The 24790-nt window shown below is 35.0% G+C and overlaps 1 protein-coding gene and 1 pseudogene across 8 annotated transcripts in view; one reads left to right on the top strand and one right to left on the bottom strand.

Annotated features, from left to right (window-relative positions):
- Window positions 1-24790, top strand: part of MARCHF1 (membrane associated ring-CH-type finger 1) — an 816252-nt gene that overhangs the window by 412615 nt on the left and 378847 nt on the right. The gene's annotated exons all lie outside the window — the stretch shown is intronic.
- Window positions 14308-15444, bottom strand: LOC119619652 (14-3-3 protein theta pseudogene; annotated as a pseudogene).

The following is a 24790-nucleotide window of genomic DNA, read 5'->3' as shown; positions in this document are numbered from 1 at the left end:
TGATTGTAAACTTCACATATGTAAAGAATTAAAGTTTAAAGTCAGTACTGGACATGTAGTAAATTCTTAGAAGATTACTCTTCCTAAGAAGGCTGCTCTTTCCTAATGAGAATAAATGTGCTCCTTTTACTATATTGGGACATCTACAATTAGTTTAACCTCTAAGAATTTGCTTCTTAATACGAAAAAAGTCTAGCTAATGATATTACCTGATTGGAGAATATTATTGTTAATGAACCATTAAAACATAAAGTATACCACGTGATGCCATTTTAGGACATTGATTATTTAGTTTAAAATGCCATTGCATGTTTTGTGACCTTATTGTCATCAACTAGATCTTTGTTTTGTACTTAGATTTGTAATGTGCTATAGTAGAAGACACAACATGGCAAAGAAACAAGGTAGATTGGTGAGAAGGCAAATCATGTAATCAAGGGGGAGTAGTGGTGGCTGATGATTAAAAGTAGAGAAATCTACTTTGGGAAATATTATTGCATACCTTTAGAATTTTGCTAATAGCCAATAGAAATGGAAATGTTACATCACATAGTTATTTTTCTCCTAAGAAACTAAAATAACTACAAAGCAGTTTTTATTACTTAGACATGAAATGAAAAACTATGGTAAATTATTATAAACTAAAGGTAGCTCAGATCATACACAAGAGGAAGCTATGTTACCTCAAAGTCAGATGGCTTCTAGACAATGTAGACCACTCTACTAGTTTCCTGCTTCTACCACACATTTAGTAACCTAACACACCACACATTTTATTATATAGTTATGAGGTTGAGAAATCTAAAATTGGTCAGCAGAGCTTATTTCTTCAAGCGGCTCTTGGATAGGAGTTGTTTATTTACCTCTTCTGTCTTCTAGAGGCTGTGTTCATTTCTTGGCTTGTGGCCACCATCACTCTCATCTCTGTGTCCAGTGTTACTTAGTCTTCTCTGACTCTGACACTTCTGCCTCCCTCTTATGTGGGCCCTGTGATTATATTGGATCCACCTGCATAATCCAAAATAATCTCCCCATCTCAAGATCTTTAATTTCATTATATTTTCAAAATCCTTTTGACCACATAAGAGAATAATATTCACAAATTTCAGGAATCAGGACATGGGCAACAGTGGGGAACGTTATTCTGGCTACCATAGCTACTAAGATTATTAGGTCCATAGCTCATTATCCTCCTACTCTAAGGACCTCAGAAAAATAACAAAAAATTAAAAATCTAGTATTTTTAGACAATATATTTGTAACTGAGTTATTATCATATAAAGTGAAAAGCCTTCCTATGAGTGAATTCAAATTCAAAATTGCCATGAAATACAATTTTCTATTATATTGCTTCTCATTTACACTATTTCTATGTACACTTGCTGAGTCAAAAATATTCAAATAATTTTTCATTATTTGCTGAATATGCTATGTTCATTCATATTCCACAAGCTTGTATTAAAGGTAAGTGCTGCCTACTTTAAAGGTAAATGCTGCCTACTTTATAAAAAATCTGTAAACAAGAATTCTTTATTTAAATACAGATCTGGAATGTCTTTACAGAATTTGATAGGGTATTCTAATGGTGTAGCGATAACATCTTAACAAATTGTTGCAGTGATATTTCAGGTGCATTCGTATAAATAATCTAGTCCATCCATGGAAAATAGATAATGAGAAATTGAATCACTTTTTAATTGCTGAGGGAGACCATTGAGATGCCTCTGTGCCTTTAAAAGCATGGCCACAATCGTGTAAAGTTAGCAAGATTACTGAAAAATAGCTCATTGTTCACTTGTGCTTAGCATAATCTGAAGCCTCTAGGGGAACATCAAATGAATGTATGCATGGTCTTGTCTACCAATCTGTTTGGGGGAGATTAGGGAAATAGTCACATAAACTAATTTCGTTAGAAATTGGGAGATGAAAATAACTGTCTTGGACTAGAAGAGTCAAGAAACGTTCCTGGGAGATATTATTCTTAACATTGATCCATACAGGTGCGTTGGATAGGTGCAAAAATATAATGGACCTAGGTATAAAATTGATTTTTAAAAAGATTAGGGTGAATAGAGAAAATCAGTACTATAGAGAGATGTTATTATGGTATCTACTTTGGATAGATATTATGGGGTCAGGTTAAATGACCATTTAAGGACAAGTGGAGAAGTTTGGGCTTGATAATACAAGGATATTTAAAAATCAATCAGCCAAACAAATAAAACCCTGGAGTGTAAAGCTCTCTCTCTACCTCAGGCACATAGTAGAAAATATATTTGCAATGTTGAGAGAAATTGTTGGAGATTTTTGTCTTTCTTTTATTTTCACTGATATACCAAGTGCCCAGAGTGGTGCCAGATAGGTATTTATTGAATGAATTAATTATTTTCCATATATTTTTGCAGCAAATCAACTTTAAAATTAATGTTTTACTATAAATGATCAATTTGGTGCTATATGGAATTAAGTTTTTTTAAAAAAAATGTACTAAAAATACAGGTTGAGAAGCTGGGTTTGACATTTTCCATAACAGAGATCTAAAACGTAGGGAACCTGTGAGACTTTAGAGTCTCCATTCAGCATTAGAAGGTTGACTTGGTTCAGGCTTTTCTCTAAAGCTGAACCATCCTTAGACACTTCAAGGCAGTAGAACCCTTTTCAAATGAAAGCTTATTTCTTAACCTGACCAAAAAGTGGAGTATTTTAACAGTCTTCTGTGGTAAACCTCTGAGTGTATCCATTTTGTATTTGTAATGTTTTATCCATTGAAATATCAAGATTACTCAAGAAATGAATTAGGTGTGCACAGAGGAAATGCAATTTTCCATTAAATTAATATGCAAAATATTGAGTTGCAAATAATAAGCTAGTTTATGGAGATAATGAATTATGCAACTCCTTTAAAGATCTGTACTTGTTGCATTGCTGGAACTGAGTTCAATAATTCAGAAAGACCTAGGCTGTTTTTCTTTACTCGCTTAACTGTTAGATACACTAATTTAGAAATATTATTAGTGGTGATTTTAGATACCATTTGAAAATTACTCTACTTGCACCTGCTCACCATAATCAACCCCAAACAGACTGACAACCATGAAGATATATACTTATTATAAAATGTCAATTTTTATAAGACAGCAGAAATGTTTGATTACCTTATTTTCTCCTTGTAGTATTGACTCATCTAGTCTCCAATTAGATAGTTAAATAATTTGTAAGGTTTTATGAAAAGGAACCCCAGAGAGAAAAAAAAAAAACCCCACCATGTCTAGCCTACAACCAGGATTTCAGAGAAAATTAGGAGAAAACCAGACATTTTTGTAAATAAATAGATAATATATGTGACGCTATTTTCTCGAAATCTTTGGGAGTAGAGGCTAGCATAGGAATTATTGGAGCATCTCATATGCCTGAGATGTAGCTTTTGTGGGTATTGCTCATGTGTGTGAGACAATATCAGTTTGTATTTTACCTGTACCCTTAGGACTGTACCAGCAATTAGCTGACTTACGGAGATTGAAGGATGAACCAGCAACCTGTGCTTCAAGTTCTTAGGTCCTAGGAATATGAATAGTCAATGGGTACAGGTGACTTTATGGTTTTCATCCAGTGTCTACATCTAATCACTTTAAATTGATATTATGCTTGAAAAACTCAAATTAACCAAAGTGTCCTGGATATCTGTGGACATGGGGCTGAATGGAAAAGTAGAAAACTGGTTTTCTGGTTAAAAGATTCATGTTCTAATGAAATGCCTGCCTGTAATTAACATGATTTTTAGAATATTACATTTCTACTCTTACCTCAGTTTCCAAGAACTGCAAGTTGCATTTTCTGGAGTAGATGTTAAGATGAATTGGGGCTTTAGGATATTTCTTAGAGATTAATACTTGGGAAAGAAAATGGAGGAAGTGGGATGGAGAAGAGGAAAAGTCGAAATGCAGTTCAGATCCAACACAGCCTTGGCCAACCAGGATGGAAGCTCAAGGAAGAATGTGGCACATCAGAGTTACCCAAAAACTGGCTCAAGTGGCTGGACTTTTATCCTGTTGCCTTGCTCGCTAGGTCACTGGTTGTGGACTTTCTCACAAAAGGTGTGACATCAGGTGAAGCAGCTCTCTGCAGCTGAATCAAATCTAAAGGAGGTAACAGCTAGAGGCTGTCTATTGACCACACTCACTGCAGCTAGACAACTCCCTTCTTAAAAGATAGCATATTTATATGTTTCCATCCTGAGTCAGTAAATGGTGCATTGTAGTAAAGGGTTGCATTAATGGTAGAGTGTGAACAATAAGATGATATATAACATTTAACATCCTGTGAATCTTGTTTGTAGCCACCTTAAGCCCTGGTTTAAATTCCTTGGAAGGCTCTACAAACAGCCCAAGGATGGAGGTGTGGTCTTTTTTTTTCAACTTCTATTTTAAGTTCAAAGGCACATGTGCAGATTTGTTACGTAGGTAAACTTCTGTCATGGGGGTTTGTTTTACAGATTATTGTGTGACTCAGGTATTAAGTCTATTACCCATTAGTTATTTTTCCTGATCCTCTCCCTCCTCCCAACTTCTACCCTACAGGTACAGTAACCCAAACAGCATGGTATACTAGTACAAAAACATACACATAGGCCAATGGAACACTGTAGCCCAGAAATAAGGCTGCACACTTACACTTGTCTGACCTTCAACAAAGGTCACCATGGGGAAAGGACTTCCTATTCAATAGATGTTGCTGGGATAACTGGCTAGCCATACACAGAAGATTGGTACTGGACTCCTTCATTACACTATACACAAAAATTAACTCAACATAGATTAAAAACATAAACGTAAAACCCAAAACTACAAAATTCCTGGAAGACAACCTAGGCTATGCCATTCTGGACATAAGAACTGGCAAAGCTTTCATGACAAAGAACCAAAAGTAATTGCAACCAAAGCAAAAATTGACAAATGGGATCTAACTAAACTAAAGAACTGCTGCACAGCAAAAGATACTGTTAACAGAGTAAACATATAAACTACAGAATGGGAAAAATTTTTTGCAAACTATTCATTTGACAAAGGTCTAATGTCCAGCATCTATAAGGAATGTAAACCAATTTACAAGAAAAAACAACCCCATTAAAAAGTGAGTAAAGGATATGAACACACACTTTTCAAAAGAAGACACACATCTGGCCAAAAACAACAACAAAAAACTAGTGTATCCATTTTGTTCTTTTTTTTTTTTTTTTGGAAGAGAGGTTTTTCTCCAAATAAGTACAGTTTCACATTGAAGGAGGGATATTGGTTGATGGTCTCGAATATGAAGAAAATAATGAGTAAGAGAAAGGAGAAAGCTAAGGTTGAGAGGAAATGGTTTCAATTTATTATAAGGGAGACTTTTTGATCAAACAGAACTGTCCTAAAAAGATCTGGGGAGGTAATTAGTTCTTTCCTGTAAATCCCTATGGGGAGAAACAAATAGGGAAAAAACATTTTACATGCAGGGCTGTTGTGAAGACACATATCCCTTCACTTTTCTTATCATGGTATATTTGTCATCACTGTAAAATTACTTGGCATGGACATTATATATGGAAATTAGGCAGAAGTGTATTCAAGGTGGAAAACCATCCTTTTAAACATGAACTTTTATGATTCTCTGTGCCCATATAATCAGTCACCTATTTCATCAGTTTGGGTTCTTAGGAGCACTGGCTTGTTAACATATGTAGCGTAAAGTCAGGAAGCTGTCCAAGGGGCTTATTAAACAATTCTCCTTATCATCATGGTGTAAGTCTTGACAAGAGCTATAATTAGACAGAAAAATATCTGTGTTCTTATCCAGAAGGGTATGCTTCTAAAAGAACTGTATATGAAAGGGAGAGTCGAAATCCGTGACTAATGTCTTTGCTTCACTTTATGCTACCTGGTGTACTTTGCGAATAACTTCCCGATTGGGCATGGTGGATTTGGTCACTTTTCCAGGGAAATGATGATGTGAAACCTTACAGCTTCACAGATATTTTACAAAATCAGGCTGTCACTTATGAAAGATGCAATATAAAGCAATAGAAAATAAATATTTTAGCATGCTGTTTTATTGTTCGTGAAACCAAATACAACAGTTTTTATTGAGAAACTGTTTTATCTTTAACCACCTCTTCACATTCAATTTCATGTATCAAATATTTGACTTGGACTTAAAAGTAAACACAGAGAAGAAAGTTCTTTTGGCTTGAGAAACAAAATATGGAAAGAGACAGGATTATTTTATTTAACTTTATTTTCTAAGTGTAAGTTAACACTCTTTAAAATTGAAACATAAATTTAAATAGTAATTTTAAAGCATTTTATAGCACTTACTATATGCCATTTTAAGTACTTTCCATATATTGAATCCTTTAACCACTGCAACAACTCTGTGATATAAACTCTCTTATCTCCTTTTCAAAAATGAGAAAACTTGGGTACCTAGGCATACTGTTATTTAGGGACAAACCAGAAAATGGAGGAATGTCTCTGAAGGACAGGGGTAAAGGGAAGTCCATCTGTTGGGCAGAACTTGGAATAGCATATTTTGTTGTTTGTTATCTATGGACTGAGAAGGACCCAGAAAGCTCACACAAAGTAAACAGCAAGGCAAGGATATGAAAGCAGGGAGACTCATCCAGAATCGAAGCATTTATCCTTTACTTCTATTTAACCTACATAACTAATTCTAATCCAATACCTACGTTTTCCAGCTGGTGCCACATCTGTCATGTTTATCCCTGCCTCAACATTTACTCATGTTATTTCAATTTCATGGTTTCTTGGAATGTTCTTTTCTTCTCTTTAACTTATTCAAGTCCGTTCAGTGCCTAGCTCAATCCTAACACCTTCCTGAAGCTTTTCTTGACAACCACAGCTAAGACTGAGTTTGCCCTTCTTTTCACTCTTAAAACTTACAGTGTTTGTGTCATGCAGATCACTACTTAAATCTTTGAAATATCCATTAATATTTCTATTTTAGATAAAGTCATAGACTTTCAGAAAAAAACAAGTTACCCTCTCAAGGATATATAACCTGTTTAGCAGAGTAGGATTCAAGCATAAGACTTCTAAATTTAAGCAGGGTGCTATTTAACTCTTGTATTATTTTGTCTTTAGCTAGGTTGGAAACTCCGAGGAAGAAAATATCACACCTTATACCTCTATGTCTCCCCAAATTTACTACCATAATGCTTGACATAAAAAATAACAAATATTGTGAAAACAAGTATTTATTGAGAGTTTACTCTGATCCAAACTTTATATATTTATCTCATGTTATTCCTTTAGCAACGTTTAGCAACATTGTGAGGTAGGAATTCTTATCACTCCTGTTTTCCAAATGAGGAAAAATCCTTTAAGAGATAATCAGTCAAATGTATATAAACTATGTCCTTTTTAATTCTTGATTTATTTTTCAATGCTGATTCATAAGTTCAATATTTATTTTATAATTTTACTAAGACACACAAATATTGTATAAAACTAAAGAGAATCCCAGTAAACAGCTGTATAGTTTGTGTTGTCTGTGAACAGAGTACTTTTTGAACTTTTGGTGTTATACCTGATACATTTTCCATAGTGTGCAAAGATCCAATGGTGGGCATAGAGGAGACACATATGAAACACACACACACAAACACACACACACAACTTATTACACTCTTCATGTATTTAACTAGTATATGCATACATATTTATGTATAAGCAGGTACATCTTCTGCCTCTTTCTGGTATATTTAGATATATTTACAGAAATAGATAAATATATACATGTATATATCAACACTAGTGCAGTAAAAATAGAATATTTAAATAAGATGGAAGGCACAAATGCATGGACACATGGCTTGAACTCCTTTTCTTAGTCATTTGCAAACTGCCATTATATAATAGAATATCATAAACTTAGTGGCTAAACAACAGAAATTTATTTCTTTGTTTTTTAGTCTGGAAATTTCAAATCAAGACACTAGTTGATTTGGTGTCTAGTAAGGGCACTCTTCCTCATTTGCAGATGGCCATCTTCTCATTGTATCATCACATGGTGGAGAGTGGAGAGAGGAAGAAAATTCTTTCCTGTTTCTTCTTATAAGGGCACTAACTCCGTTCATGAGGGTGTCACCTTCATGACCTTATTATCTCCAAAACTCCCACCTCTGAATACCATCACATTTAGAGGATTTCAGATTTCAACGTATCAGTTCTGAAGAGACATAAACATTCAGTCCATAACAGTCCTATAACACCTGTCTCTTCTGCATTGAATTCTCTAGTCAGTTCAAACATGTGGTATGATAAGCAGTTCCTTAGGATTAATAGTTCTGCATGTTATGCTGACATCAGCTGAAAAATGCTGCGTAATTAAAACCCCAACCACAAATGTCTTTGAAAAGCAGTATCAAAAGGCCATCTTTCAATTGTGCAGAACTTGGAATAGTATATTCTAAGTATATTGTTGGCTTTTTTGTATGACTTAAGATACACCCCAAAAGAAAGAGATAAACATATTTGTCATTAGTTGCTAACAGTTGGTTTGATGGTCAGGTGTGTAGAAAAATATCAGAATTTGTAAACTGATAACAAGGAGCAATGGAGAAGAGCTATGTGGACGAGCCTCTCAAAATGAGCATAGAATGTGAAGAATGATTATCACAGACCACCCACTACAGAGGACACTTTGAATAACGAGATAACAAGAAAATATATTCTGCGGATACCATTCAGAGTTTTCCCTAGTGAGCTAACATGCACAACTGGATTGTCAAATGAGTCATCTGCATCAGAGATCTTACCCAGTATCAAGCTTTATTAAATAATTATCAAGGATACAGGAAGTCAAAAGGCTGAAGAAGAACAGATGAGGTCTCTACATGAGGTTGTGGGATCAACTCACATAGTGGGCACATTTAAATTACAAAACATCTCTGTTTTATATCCCAGAGAGTTTTCCAACTGTGCCTGGAGCTGTGCCTCAAAGACTGAGAATTCTATTTACTGTAAGTCATCTTTAGCCAGATATATACTGCTCAGGGCATTTCAAATATAAAGTCTCTACCTACTAGCAAATATAATCAGTCTAATTTACCAGAGGGTTAGTAAGAAAGGAGATTGCACCAGGTCATCTGCATTTTTTTCTTACCTTAAGTGCTGATATGGTTTGTCTGTGTCCCCACCCAAAATCTCACCTTGAATTGTAATAATCCCCACATGTCAAGGGCAGTGCCAGGTGGAGATAATTGAATCATGGAGCAGGTTTCCTCTATTCTGTTCTCATGGTAGTGAGTGAGTTCTCACGAGATCTGATGGTTTGATTTATAAGGAGTTCCCTGCTTCCTGCTTCACTCTGCACTTCTCCTTGCTGCCGCTGTGTCGAGACGGATGTGTTTGTTTTCCAGTCCACCATGATTGTAAGTTTCCTGAGGCCTCCCCAGCCCTGTGAAACTGTGACTTAATTCAACCTCCTTCCTTTATAAATTACGCAGTCTTGGATATTTCTTCCTAACAGCATGAAAGCGGACTGATACAGGTGCGTCATTCAGGTTAAAAGAATAAGTGGATTTTTCTTTTCACCCAGCAATCCAGGTAGTTGTTCAGTGTGCCATGGTACACTGCGGTCATGGTGGCAGAACTGGAGGCTACATAGTTAGCTCCACAGTGTACACTTTTCCTTACCAATGCTTATCTGGCTGCCATCACTACTGAATGCCTAACGCTTTTAAGAACAGAAATCAATATAAAACCCTCAAAGGCACCCTCCTAATGAGGGCCAGCCAGTCACCTCATTGCTGAGTGATTGCATGCCTTACAACAGGGAGGAGATAGTAATTTGCCACCATTAGATCGAGATTGTATTGTGGATATACGTTTGCTTTTTGTGCCCCAAATCTTTATATTAGCACAAATATCTGTGGCCTTATTTACCTCCATTTTATTTCATATAACATTTCCTAAGACCAAGATCCTCATGTCACACTAAAAGAAGTGTGCCAAGTGGTTTCATACTCAGAGAATTATTTGATTTTATTCATGGACTTTATCACTGTAAAGCAGGTGGCCTGAGAGTATGGTGGAATGGTCTATTGAAAACTTAATTCTAGTGCAATTTAGAGATCATCTCCTGTTTTAAAACAAGAGACATTTTATCTCATATAATGGAAAATATGTTTTGAGCCATCGACCGATATGTTCTGTTATGTGTCCTATCGCCAGGATATCTGGGTCTGGGTATCAAGGGGTGGAGGATGGAGTCACATCTTTCGCTATTTTTCTTAATAATCCGTTTAAAAATTTTTTGCTTCATTTCCTATAATTTAGACTGCTAGTTTCAATTTTTTACCTCCTAAGGAAAAAGTGCTTTCAGCAGAAGACATAATAATGCTTTTAGTGAATTATAAGTTGAAGTGGCCACTTGGCCAATTTGTGCTTCTCTTGCCATTGAACCAACGGGCAGGTTATTGCACTGGTTGGCTTGATTGATCCTGATTACAAGGAAAAATTAGGTCACTACTCCAAATATGTCAGTAAACCCAAAAGATTATTTAGGATGCCTCCAAGTCCAACTGCAAAGGTTAATGGAAAATTATATGTGTGTGTGCGTGCACGCACACACAGGTGCATGCATGTGTTATATATGTATATATTTATGTTATATTTATATATGTTATATATTTATATATGTAAAACCACTGAGAATTCAGATATCTTAGGAGTAAAGATTTGAGTTCATTCCTTTTTACCAAGGACAAAAGGCATATGACATTAATAATAAAATAAATAAGTTAAAAATTCAACTATACCTTTTGTTATTAACTATATAATAAAAACTATGCATATTTTTATCATATATTTGGGTAATTAAGAATATATATGTGTATATATATGTTTGTATATATATGTATATATTGGCTAATTTCTTTTTCTCGTCCCTCATTTCATTTATTATTTTATGTAAGGCTTGTTGGTGGTGGCTTACTTTAGGATTTAGTCTCGAAGTTGCAGAGTATTCCAGTGGGACTCATTGAAATAGAGGACTACTGAACATCACTAGACAAGTATAAATTATAGTCACTTAGAGATGAATACGTGAGAGTTTAGCTTTTATATCACTCTTGTTAGGGAGAAGGTGAGAGTGATTTCATTTATACAATTATAAATGTAAAACTTGTATGGAAACATAAAACTGGTATTGTTTTGAATGGAAGTTCAAGTACGTATACATGACTACCAAGGATGAACTGTGTCCCAAAGTCACTCTTATGGACTCTTCTTGGAGAGGCTGAGCCTGAGGCTGTGAGAACTACCTTTACTTTTCAGCTGTTAGTTTTACCTAATTGGAGACACTGAGAAAAATGAAAAGGCGGGGAGAAAAATTTTGTTTTTATCAACATCATTCTAGCAGATGGTGTTTCACACAATCAACTGCAGTTGGTTTACATCTCAAGCTGGTATCGTCATTTCCAGAACCAGCCTTGATGTGCACACACACAGATACCAAAAGCAGATGGGTAGTGCCTGCTCCCCAGAGGCCTCAGTCCCAGGTCACAATGTCCAATCTCCACAAGCTTGAAGTACCATCATTAGCCAAGCATCACACCATCCTCAGAGATCTAAGCCTCAGTTCCTAGTGTGCTCCTCTCTGAATCTCTCAGGTACAAGAATTAGTCAAATATATTTGGGTTCTCAAGAGAAATAGAAGCAATGGTGTATACGCAGGCACACCTCATTTTGTTGAGCTTCACTTTTATTGCGTTTCACAAGGCAATTTTGTTATTTTTACACACTGAAGGTTTGTGGCAACCCTGTGTTGAGCAAGTCTATCTGCATTGTTTCTTCAATAACTTGTGCTCACTTCAAGCCTCTGTTACATTTTGGTAATCCTCATAATTTTTAAAATTTTTCATGGTTATTATATTTGGTATGGTGATCTGTGATCAGTGATCTTTGATGTTACCGTTGGAATTGTTTTGGGACACCCTGAATCATGCCTACACAAGACTGTTGTGTGTGTTCTGACTGCTCCATCATCAGGCCCTTCCCCTGTCTCTCTCCCTCTCCTCGGACCTTCCTATTCTCCGATACACCACAAAACTAAAATTAGGCCAACTAATTACCCTATGATAGCCATTAAGTGTGCAAGCGAAAGAAAAAGTCACATTTCTCAATTTAAATCAAAGACTAGAAATAATTAAGCTTAGTGAGGAGTGCATGTTGAAAGTTGAGATAGGCTGAAAGCTAAGCCTCTTCTACCAGTTAGCCAAGTTGTTCATGCAAATATAAAGTTCTTAAAGGAAATTAAAGTTCTACTCTAGTGAATCCATGAATGATAAGAAAGCAAAACAGCCTTATTGTTGATATGGAGAAAGCTTTAGTGGTCTGGTTAGAAGATCAATCATCTACAACATTCTCTTAAGTCAAGGACTAATCACAGCAAGGTCCCAACTCTCTTCAATTCTGTGAAGGCTGAGAGACTGAGGAAGCTACAGAAAAAAGGATGGAATCCAGCAGAGGCTGGTTTATGAGGCTTAAGGAAAGAAGCCATTTCCATAATATAAAGAGCAAGGAGAAGCTTCAGCAAGTTATCCAGAAAATCTAGCTAAGATAATAAATTAAGGGGTCTACCTTTAAAAACAGATTTTCAATGTAGTTGAAAACATCCTTTTCTTGGAAGAAGACACCACCTAGGACTTTCATAGCTAGGGAAGAGAGGTCAATGCCTGACTTCAAAGCTTCGAAAGACAGGCTGACTCTTTTGTTAGGGAATAATGCAGCTGGTAACTTTAAATTGAAGCCAAGGCTTATTTACCATTTAGAAAATTGTATGGCCCTTAAGAATTATGTTAAATCTACTCTGCTTGTACACTTTAGAGTAAGCAACAAATCCTAGATGACTCCAGAGCTCTGATGGAGATATACAAAGAGATGAATGATGTTTGTATGTCTACTAACACAACAGCTATTCTGCAGCCATAGATAAAGAGGTAATTTCAAACTTTCAGGTATTATTTAAGGAACACAGTTTTTAAGGCTGTACTGTAGCTGCCATAGATAGTGATTCCTTTGATTGAATCTGGGCAAAGTAAATTGAAAACCTCTGGAAAGGATTCATCATTGTAGATGTCATTAAGAGTATTCGTGATTCATGGGAGGAGATCAACATGTCATCATTAACAGGAATTTAGGAGAAGTTGATTCCAGTACTAACAGATGACTGCATGGTTCAACACTTCACGAGAGGAAGTTACTACAAATTGGCAAGAGAACTAGAAGTAGAAGTAGAGCCTGAAAATATGACTGAATTGTTACAATTTCATGATCAAACTTGAACACACAAGGAGTTGCTTCTTTTTTTTTTTTTTTCCTTTTTTTTTTTACTTAAAAAGATTTTTTTAGAGATGGGATCTTGCTCTGTCACCCAGGCTGGGGTGCCATGGCATGATCATGGCTCATTGCAGCATTGAAATCTTGGGCTCAACCAGTCCTCCTACCTCAGCCTCCTGAGTAGCTGGGACTACAGATGCATACCACCACACCTGGCTAATTAAAAAAAAAAATTGCAGGATGGGGTATTGCTCTGTTGCCCACGTTTGTCTCAAACTACTGGCCTCAAGCAATCCTCCTGCCTCAGCCAGGAGTTGCTTCTTATGGATAACCAAATAATGTAGTGGGTTTTGTTGTTCTTGTTGTTGTTTATAAAATGTAATTGTATTTTACGTTACTCTGCTGTTACATAGGACATATCATTTTCACAAGGCTTTTTTGGGACAATGGTCAATGGTTAGCAATGCACAATAGCGGTCCAAATCTCTAAATAACAATGCTAGACAAACTGGACTCCCCCTCACATATGCACATATCTGCATGGAAGAGTACTAAAGTTGTAGACTTGGACTTGAATACTTTTATTTGTTTCCCCTTTGTAGTGTATTAAGAAATATCATACACTTTAATTCCCAAAAGCAATTCTTGTATTCTGGCAGCAACATGCTAATCCTATTACACAGCAAAGTGAATACCAGAACTACAAAGGCAGGAGGTGTAATTGAATTTTTATTTGGAAGGGAGGTTGTCAACATAAACAGCAGCAAATAAAGAGTGAATAAGGAAAGTCCCTCTTGCCACACCTCCATAATATGTGATATAGGAGGCATTTCAATTTGTGACCTCCAGCCAGAAATGGCAAGTGCTTTTCCATTCAATCTAATACTTCTGGATTCCTACTAAAAAGGAATATATTAGGAGCATGGAAAAGTTGCTTATTGAAAGGAAATCCCGAAGAGTATGGGAGGGAATGTAGAAATTAAGAAGTTATGTGGAACACTCTTTAAAGTGTAAGTAACTACATTTTCATATCTTCACAGTAATACAAAACACAGTCACTTGCAGAACTGGTTCAGATTACTTAAACACCAGATACATTTTTCGTCCTCTACCTGAGTGTTTGGAAGTTGCTTATGTTTATATGAAATGAAGGTATTAAGACTACAGCAGTAACTGCACACCAGGAAGGCCAAGACAAATCAAGGAATGAAGTTTTCGTAATGCTGCAGTGTGAAAAGACTATAAACAGGTGATTCCATATGCATAAATGGGTTTCTTTGCTATAGGAAATCCAAGTGGAATAAGGAATGGAGATGTGTAAAAAGGTTTATTGAAGGAAAGAAGGATGACACCATGGGTTTAGTTTCAGCCCCTTCTGCTGCATCACATTCTTCTCCTTCACTGTCTGAGGTCCATAGTGTTAGGCTGTCTCTAAGCAACTGCATAATGAGGGTGCTGTCTTTGTATGAGTCTTCATTCAGTGTATCAAGTTCTGCAATGGCCTCATCAAAAGCCATTTTAGCCAGCGTACAGGCAAGCTCTGGGTGATTATGAATCTCATAGTAAAATACCGAAAATTTAACAGCAAGCCCCAGGCAGATTGGATGAGTGGATTGTATCTCTTTCTTGCTTATATCAAATACCTCTTGGTAAGCTCCTTGGGAATTATCTGTCATTTGTTTTTGATTCTCACCACATGCAACTTCAGCAAGGTACTGGAAGTAACCACCCTTCATTTTCAGATAGAAGATACCAGTCTCTGGACTAGTTGCATTGGCTATCAAATATTTATCCCACTATTCCAGGGCCATGGTGCAGATCGATCTCAGCTCGGACTCCACTTTCTGCCAATAGTCCTTAATTGGCTGCAACTTCTTGTCAGAGGTGTCTGTCTTCTGCTTGATGCTTGAGATGACCCTGCAGGCAGACCTGCAGTCCCCAACCACATTCTTGTAGGCCACAGAAAGCAGGTTGCACTCCTCCTTGGACAGCTTGGTGCCCTGCTTGGTCATGGTCTTCATGCAGGTAGCCATATCATCATAGCACTTGGACAACTTGGCCTTCTGGATCAGCTCCATCTTCTCTGTGGCAGGCGTGCGGGTAAAAGTAGTTTATTGAGATGGAATTTGCTCCTGGTGAAGATGCTGTGAACGTTGTTGAAATGAAAACAAAGGATTTAGAATATTACATAAACTTAGTTGATAAAGCAGCAGCAGAGTTTGAAAGGATTTACTCCAGTTTTGAAAAATATTCTACTGTGGGTAAAATGCTATCAAATAGTGTAGCATGCTATAGTGAAATATTTTGTGAATGAAAGAGTCAATCAATGTGGCAAATCTCATTGTGTTATTTCAAGTAATTGCCATAGACATCCAAACTTTGGCAACACCACCATGGTTAGTCAATAGCCATCAAAATCAAGGCAAGAGGCTGGGCATGGTGGGTGGCTCATGTCTATAATCCCAGCACTTTGGGAGGCCAAGGTGGGTGGATTGAGATCATCCTGGCTAACATAGTGAAACCCTGTTTCTACTAAAAATACAAGAAATCAGCTGAACATGCTGGCAGGCACCTGTAGTCCCAGCTACTTGGGAGGCGGAGACAGAATGGCGTGAACCCAGGAGGCGGAGGTTGCAGTGAGCTGAGATCGCGCCACTGCACTCCAGCCTAGGTGCCAGAGCAGGACTCCATCTCAAAAAAAAAAAAAAAAAAAGAAACAAATCAAGGCAAGAGCCCTTACCAGCCAAAAGGTCATCACTCATTGAAGGATAAGACAATCATTAGCTTTATTTTAGCAATAAGGTTTTTTTTTTTTTTTAAATTAAGGTATGTACATTGTTTTGTTGATGTAATGCCTACTGCACTTAATAGACTACAAGATAGTATAAACATAACTTTTATATGCATTGGGAAACAAAACAAAACGTGACTCGCTTTATTGCGATATTAGCTTTATTGTTATGGCCTGGACTTGAACTTAAAATATCTCCGTGGTATGCCTTTACATACAGAAAGATTTATTTCAAAGAATTCGCTGATACAATTATGGAGATTTGGTAAGTCCAAAATTGATGGTGTAGGCCAGTGTGCTGTAGACTGAGGGAGAAGTTTTAGTTCAAGTTGCAAGTGTGTCTTCCTGGAAAAATTCTTTTTTGGGAAACGTGTGTCTTTGGTCTATTTAAGCGTTCAACTGATTGTATAAACCCCACCCCCACATTAGGGAAAGTAATCTGTTTTACTTACCGTTGTGTTAACCTTTTGGGCTGCTACAAGTACCATAGACTCAGTATATGGTATTCTGTTATAAACAGTGGAAATGTATTTCTTTCTGGAAGCTGAGAAGTCCAAGATTTAGGGACTAGTATATTCAGTGTCTGATGAGGCCCCATTTTCTCAAAGACAACCATATTCTTGGTGTAACTTCTCATGGTGGAAGGAGAAAACACGCCTCCCGAGACCTCTTTTATGAAGGCACTAATCCCATTCTTCAGGGCTCTACCCTCAGGACCTAAATACCTTCCAAAAAGCCCCACATACTAATGTCATCGCTTTGGGAGTTAACACTTTGAACATTTGAATTTTGGGGAGATACATGCATTCAATTGCAGCACCAATTTAAATGTTAATATTACCCAAAAAACACTTAGTCAGCTCAGGCTAGCATAACAAAAATACCATAGACAGGGTGACTTAAACAACAGAATTTATTTTCTCACAGTTCTGGAGGCTAGAAGTCCAAGATTGAGGTTCCAACCAATGCAGTTTCTGGTGAGGGCTGTCTTCTTTGCTTGCAAATATTAGTCTTCTTGCTGTGTCCTCACATGGCGAGACAAAGATATTTCTCTTTTCTTCTTCTTAGAAAGCCACCAAACCTATGGGATTAGAGCCTTACTTTTTTGACCTCGTTTAACCTTTGTTACCTCCTAAAGTCCCCATCTCTAGATACAGTCACATTGGGGGTTCAGGCTTCTGCATATGAATTTGAGGGCATGGCACAATTTAGTCCACATTATGCACCTGCCACTCCCCCAAAAATCTTACGTCCCTATCTCATGCAAAGTACATTCATTTCATCCCAATAGCCCCAAAAGTCTTAACTTATCCAGCATCAACTTTAAAGTCCAAAGTCTCGTGCAAAAAATCCTCAAAATTATCAAATTATCAAAATTATCAAAAATATCATCTAAATCATACATGGATGAGTCACAACGCTCTTTGACAATGTACCTAGTGAACCAAAACCTGTGATTTATCTAAGGCAAAATTCCTCTCCATCTATACACTTGTAAATACAGACTGTGTTTTCAAAAGATGATCGTGGAACAGGCATTGGATAGGTAAACACTTCCAGAATCATTTAGAATAAAGTTTGACTGAATATCTGGGCACTATGGCCCAGCTATAGTGATACATAAAATTAATCATCACACAAGGAAAAAAAAAAACAAACAGAAAAACACACCATTTTCGAAGGCCCAAACCACAAGTCCTTTTTCCAGACTCCTAAAGTAGCATCATCACCTGGAACTCATGCCTTCCCCAGAGGTCTGAGTCCCACCTCTCCTGGTGTCCTCTGTTGAATTTCTGAGGTATCAGCAATGACCAGTTGTTACCCATTCCCCAAAGGATTTTAATTCTAGGTCTCTGATGTCCTCCTCTGAACTTTTAAGGTCTGAAAATATCAATGTCTTTATTTTTGCTTTCCCACCCTAAGAAATGCGGGTTGATTCTTACAGCTACTATCTAACTTAGTGTTCCCTGTTTCCTTTTTCATTTCAGTATACCTTAAAAATACCCCATGTTAAATTCTCCACATTAAAATACTTGACAAAGTTTCTATTTTATCTATTAATTCATGACTGGTATGCCATAATCCTGGTTTGCCTGAGACAGCAAATCTATCTATCTATCTATCTATCTATCTATCTATCTATCTATCTATCAATCATCTATCTATCTCTATTTTCAATGTGTTTTTTACAGTGCCCTCTTTCACAAAAGTGTCTTAGTTAAACAATATATTATATTGCCATGCTAAAAACAAACAACCATGCAGTAGAAATCAGAATATATAGGATCTAGTCCTGCCCTGCAAAAAATGTCATGTGGCCTGGAACAAATCACTTAACCTGAGGAGTAGATGATTATTTCTACCACTTATTACAGCTCCTAAACTCTAATTTCATCATCTGTGATACTGTCATACAGTTTACCTATATATGCTTAAATGTGTTATCATTGAGATATTGATAAATATACACCTGGTTGGCATTAGAAGGTGCCACAGATGGCATGATTTTTAAGCAGTGTTCTGACGAAGGGAAAAAATACTTAATCAGCAAAAATGAACTGTAAGAGCTTTTCTGAAAAAATTGTTAAGTTAATCTGATCACTATAGCACCAGAATTATTGCAGCAGAAAAGGATAAATATATATGATAATTTTAAGTACATAAAACTTTAGATAAAAATTAGTAGGTGACCTTCATTGATTTTTTTTTTTTCTCTGTACAGGCACTGCTTTAAGTGCTTTGCCTATAATAATTCTATGAGGCAGTCATTATTATTGCTACCATTTTACTGATGAAAGACTTAGGAGGGTAAAATAATTTGTTTGAATAAGGAAGCAGTGATCCTAAGAAATGTACCTAGTTGTCTAATTTCATAACTTCTCTACCATAATTTTAAATATCTAGATTAATGTAGCTGGATATAGAAGAAATAAAGTTACAATGAAAGTTTGATGAGAGAAAGTACTCTACTTAAGCTCTATTAAAATATTTGGATGATTCCTTTCCAGAATTATGCCTATTTTAAATATCAAATATGTTTTGGTATAAACAATGTGTTATGTGTTCTTTCTATTTAAAAGTTACAAAGCTTCTTAAATAGAAGCATATATAGGTCTCTTATTTTTTCCCCTTTGTCCCATTGGTATCTTGAGGACAATTACTACAGTGTAGAAAACAATAGAACAGTGAGATTTCAAAAGTTGTATTAAGAAAATAATATATTTTAATTTCATTGTGGTTAAAAATTTAAAACCCAGTGAAAAGAAATTAAAAAGTTAGTCCTTAAAGTAGACTTTTTACCACTCTCTGTGTGTCCAGTTTTCCTTGATTTTTACTTTACGAATTACTTTTTTACATTTAGTCTTTATAATATTGATACATAAATTAAATCAGAATTTTAATGTTTTTGTTCAAAGGCTGCTGCAAACTTGATTGAAATATCATTTCTGTCCAGAGTTTTCAATCAAAAAAGAATATAGCAACTCACCTTTCTGTCACTGTGATAGTGCAATTAAGATTGCCTCAAGTCAGTTACATTCTCTTTGTCCTAGATTCCTCATCCATAAAGTGCAAGTCACAATACCAACTACCCTAGAGTTGTAATAATTGTAAAGTCCACCTAAATGCCAAAAAGAGTCCTCTGCCACCATGCCTAGCTCTTCTTCCCTATCCATTGTCTGATTGCCTGTCCTCTTGCGCTTGTTGTTCTGCTTTATCTTACGTTTTTGTTTTGACTAGCTACTTGGAGGTTAGCATCTCCAATCAAAGGCAGTATGTTGATGTGTTGTTTTATTTTAATCCCTTTGGCCTAGCAGAATAATTGGTATATAGATAATACTAAGTAAATTTTTATAAAGGGAAAGAGTACATCAGTGAAAATGAGTGAGTGAAGTTGATAAAAGAATCCTTTCAATTTTTTCTACTGTAGAGAATTACATAGAAGAATTACATAGAGAATTTCTCAAGAGCTTGAACATCTAACTGAAGCTTTTCTAACAGGAGTAAACTATGTATACCTCATTCAACAACAAATGCCTAATTCAGAAGTGGGCAATCATTAAAAAAAGAGGAGAACTTGAATAACAAATTAACAGAAAGAAAATGTACAAACTTCATTCCTTCATTTATTATACTTCATTTGGAAGAGAGAAAAAAAATTTAAATCTTCATACAAAGATCCCCTTGCTCATGAAGCTCTGCATGTGTGAGTGTACATGTTCAATATTCAAATAATATGCTAATTTAAAAGTTATACTTGATCTCATCTATCATCTTAGAATTTTTATAAAATGGATACACATTAACTCCTGGGTGCATTTTACCTTTTACTCAGCAGGTAAAAGGTAAAAGAGTCCATAGACATTCTATCTTTCTTTATTGAGGACAATTTCTATAACATTTGTTTTAACGATGTATATAGCTGACTCTAAAATTATTCTGCAAGCTAACCAGGCAACCTGTTTCATTTTAGTTCTGGAAAAGTTATTTCTTGAATGTAACAAGTTTAAAATGAATATCAGAATCAAGAAGTCATACATAAAAACCTCCTATGCACTGAAAATATAAAGGAAGCACCTCTATGACTTAAAATTTTCATAAATTCATTGTTATAAAACAACCCTTTCCTCCTTTTTTCTTCACAGGAAAGTGTTTGTTGGCTGAATATAATATGCAAAATTCACACCTTAAACTTTAGTTTCAATGAAAGTAACTGTTTTTGCCAGTTCTTTACAAGGATAGTGCCAGCAGTTTATTTAAAATTGAAACTTTTTCAGCTGCAAGACCAGAATTATGAGTCTTGTTAGGCTTGTCTTATTTGTAGTCATCTGAAATACAAATCTAACCAGTAGTAGGAATGACATAGTCTAAAAAAGGAACACTAATCACATCAGGTTACACTGTTCCATTTTACATGTCAAAAGTGTGAAGCTTCATTGTAAAAAAGAAAGAAAATACAAACATTTAAGTCTGTCTCAAATACAACAAAATTGTGATATTTGAAATATTTTTCCCAAATCAAATTTCTTGTCTTAATTTGGGAGTGATTGGAAGCGTATGTAGCATTTTGATAGCTTAAAATCAGCATTGATTATACCACAAAATAATAAAAACTAATATTTTTACTTCTATTAATATTTAGCTGTTCTATGACATATGTATTCTATTTTAGAATTTTGTTTTAATTTTGCTAGCATTCTCTGAATTAATAAAGTTAACTATGTTCCTTAGGAGATATTTTCATGGATTATCATAGTTTATCTTGATACCTGATCAAATTGTGGATTAGGAATAGTAAACTATTCCTCTTTTTCCTTCTTTAAAAACTCTTTAAAATATAAATGTGTTAGTATTAGAGAAATGCAAACTAAATCTCAAATGAGTTTCTACTACTAATACATACACCAAAATATATGACATTTTTAAAATTACTGATAATTCTAAGTGTTTGTGAGGATGTAGAGTAACTGAAATTTTCATATGGTATGTTGGGAGTGTAAATTGATAAAACCATTTTGGAGAAGGATTAGACATAATTACTAAATCTAATTCTATGCTTTTTTCCTGGAAATTCCATTACTATGCATTGGCCCAACAGTTAAGAGTATATGTTCACTAAAAGACCTATACAAGAATGTTCCTAGCAACACTGTTAGTCATGTTATTTTACTAAAAAAAATCCAAATGTCTAATAACAGTCAATGGATAAATATAATATAGTATAGTCATATAATGCAGAAAGTTTTTGAAAAACTCCAACTGACTGCAAAAATGTAGATGAATAGTACAGTACATTAAGTGAAAGCAGCCAGTCACTAACATCTATGATGTGTGATTTCATTTGTATGAAGTTCAAAAACAACCAAAACTAGCCGATGGTTTTCTGAAGTCAGAATAATGGCTGCCTTTGTGGGGCAAAGACGGCTGTTAACTGGGTGTTCTGTATTTTGACTTAGATGGTAATTATATAGTTATGCTAATTCATTATATGTAACAAGGTATATACAATTAAGATTTTCCCCTTCATAAATGTAATACCTCAATTTAAAAGTATTAAAATATATTTATATGTAACTTAATTACTTGCATAGTGACATCCGAAGAAAGTAAAAAAAAAAAAAAAAAAAACCTCAGAATGTTTGGCAACTAAATACTTCTTGGAAGGAGGGTAACTTTGGATAAGTATTTATAAATTTTAATTATTAACTTTCATTTTTTATACCAGAATTTTTTCTTTATTAACGGGATACATGTATTATGTCAACATTTCTGTCCATGTATTTTAAGAGTAAGTAGTATGTTATTACCTAATAATTCAACTACAGCACCCAAAATGAGCAGTTTCTCTAAAGAGATTTGGTTCAGTAAAGGTCAGTCCTACTTAAATTTTAATCTGACCCTTCTCATTCTTATGTTCTACTTAAGTATTTATCTTCTATTTTCGTAACAAAATTATTAGATGTTTCTTAGTTTACATTAAGCTTCTTTTAACTGGTAGCACGTGAGGATTTTCGTAGACAATTCTTTCTTTTGAACAAAATTGTGAATGTATCTTCCTTGACCTATTTTAAGTATCATTCATTTGTGCTGAATACAAGTAGTAATGTAACAATGGGTTGATTTAAAAGAATTATTTCCATTGTTAGATAACTATTGCATAATAGTAATTAAAGCTAGAGATACTAATTAGAGAGCATTTCCACCTGGGAGTACATAGAACATTCAGATATTGAGTTGGGATGTCTGAGGAATGGACCATTTTATAAAGTGAGGTTAATTTTTGACTCCTGAGTTCCAAACAAATATGGTATATCTGGAGTTCTGCTCTGAATAGCTTCATGTATGAATAAAATCTTAGTTTTTTCTTATTAATCTTTCCTTCCCTCTCTTGGAAATAATTAGTATGGCAAAAACTATCTTCAGATAAATAGAAAAACAGATTTCAAAAATGCCAGCCTTTGGCCAACTTCACTCACTCCTGTAATAAGGTCTAAAAGAAGTTTATCAATAGTTACAGTTTTTCTTAAGGAGACCAAATTCAAAACAATTAGAAATCAACAGTTACTTTGGGATCTTAAAAATCTCTTTTAAACTACAGATTCTGCAGTTTTGCTCATGAGAAAAGCCATTCTGATGTTATTTTATTCCTGTATCCCATAGGACTGGATCAAAAATAAATTGGTTCATGGAAATGGAGTATCTATACAAATAAAGTTTGTATAATCATGTACCATGTTGCTGCTTAATTTATTTCTCCTAATATTATTTATTTTTCCTAATATTATAATTATTAATTATAAACAGAAAGGAAAGAGAGACAGTAGAGCAAATTTGGCGAAGAGCTTGGACTTTGGATTAAGCCTTTCTAGGCTCAATATCTAGCTTCGGTATCTACTAGTTGTGCACCCTTGATTACATTTCTTATCCTCTCTATGCCTATTTTCTCATCTGCAGTATTTACACCCACCTCATAGTATTGTCAAAATGATCAAATAAGTAAGGTTATTTATGTTTGTAAGGTCATAAGATAAATTCTTGTCACTATACATATTTTTTAATAAAATCACAAATTTGGAAAGCAAGTAAGTAAAAGTGAAAATCACCTGCAGCTCAACCACTGGCATAGTCTTTATCTTTGTTGCTATATTCTTTTCTTTCACTGTTCCTTGTTCTATAAGGCTTCTATGTCCATGAACCTGATGTATTATGCCACACTTTCCGAGATGTTTTGTCCACATTTTACATGCACATCTGCCTCTTTTCCTTAGCTCATGCTTTCTCTTCACTTGTAAAGTCTGTTCTTCTCATCTTCACGTGTCAAAAGTCCAGCCAGCCTTGACAACTTAGCTCAATGTATTGACTCCTTTGATTACTTTCTAAAAGAGGATCTTAATTTTTTCCTCCTCTGAAATTGTAAAGCATGCTGTCCTTTTGCAGCGTTAAGTAATTTTCCTCTGTGTCAACAGCATGAATATGGCACTTCATATCCTAGACTATAATATAACTCTTTGGAAATGTTGTGCAAACCTTTCGACACTCTATGCATCAAGCACAATTCTTTGCATAGATTAATGAATGCTCAATTTAAATACATTTTAACACAAAATACATTGATCTTAAAAATCAGATGTTCTAAGAATATTTATTGGCAGGCCAAAATAGTCATGATAAAATATTAGATGATATAAAACTGTAAGCCATATGATTACAGTTTTTAAAAATAAAGTATCCATGTATTTTTTGTCTATGTATCATCACCTATCACAAAATGACTGAAAAAAACTTTCTAGATGTTGACAGTATTTATGTCTGCATTATAAAATGCAGATGATTTAAGTTTTCTTTTTTTTGGAAAATGTTTTTACAATTCTATCACCTTTAAAATCATAAAGACATAATATTGTAGCATAAAGGCATATTTTAAATACAATTATTTTAGCCTAGAAATATAAGAAATGCAACTGCCATCTTTGAAAGTTTGATTTTATGTTAGATAGATTTACTTTCCAATTTACAGCATATTGATCCTAGGCTCACTGGAGTGAGACAGCATATAAGATAGTATCCTTCTTCCTTGCTTATCCTAAGTATAGTAACTGGCATGTAATAAAAACTGTAATGTTCAGCTTGGGCAATTTTTCATAAGAAATCTTAAAAGAAACTA

This window comes from Chlorocebus sabaeus, chromosome 7 (genome assembly GCF_047675955.1).
Source record: "Chlorocebus sabaeus isolate Y175 chromosome 7, mChlSab1.0.hap1, whole genome shotgun sequence".
NCBI lineage: Eukaryota > Metazoa > Chordata > Mammalia > Primates > Cercopithecidae > Chlorocebus > Chlorocebus sabaeus.
This window is presented reverse-complemented; position numbering and strand designations above follow the sequence as displayed.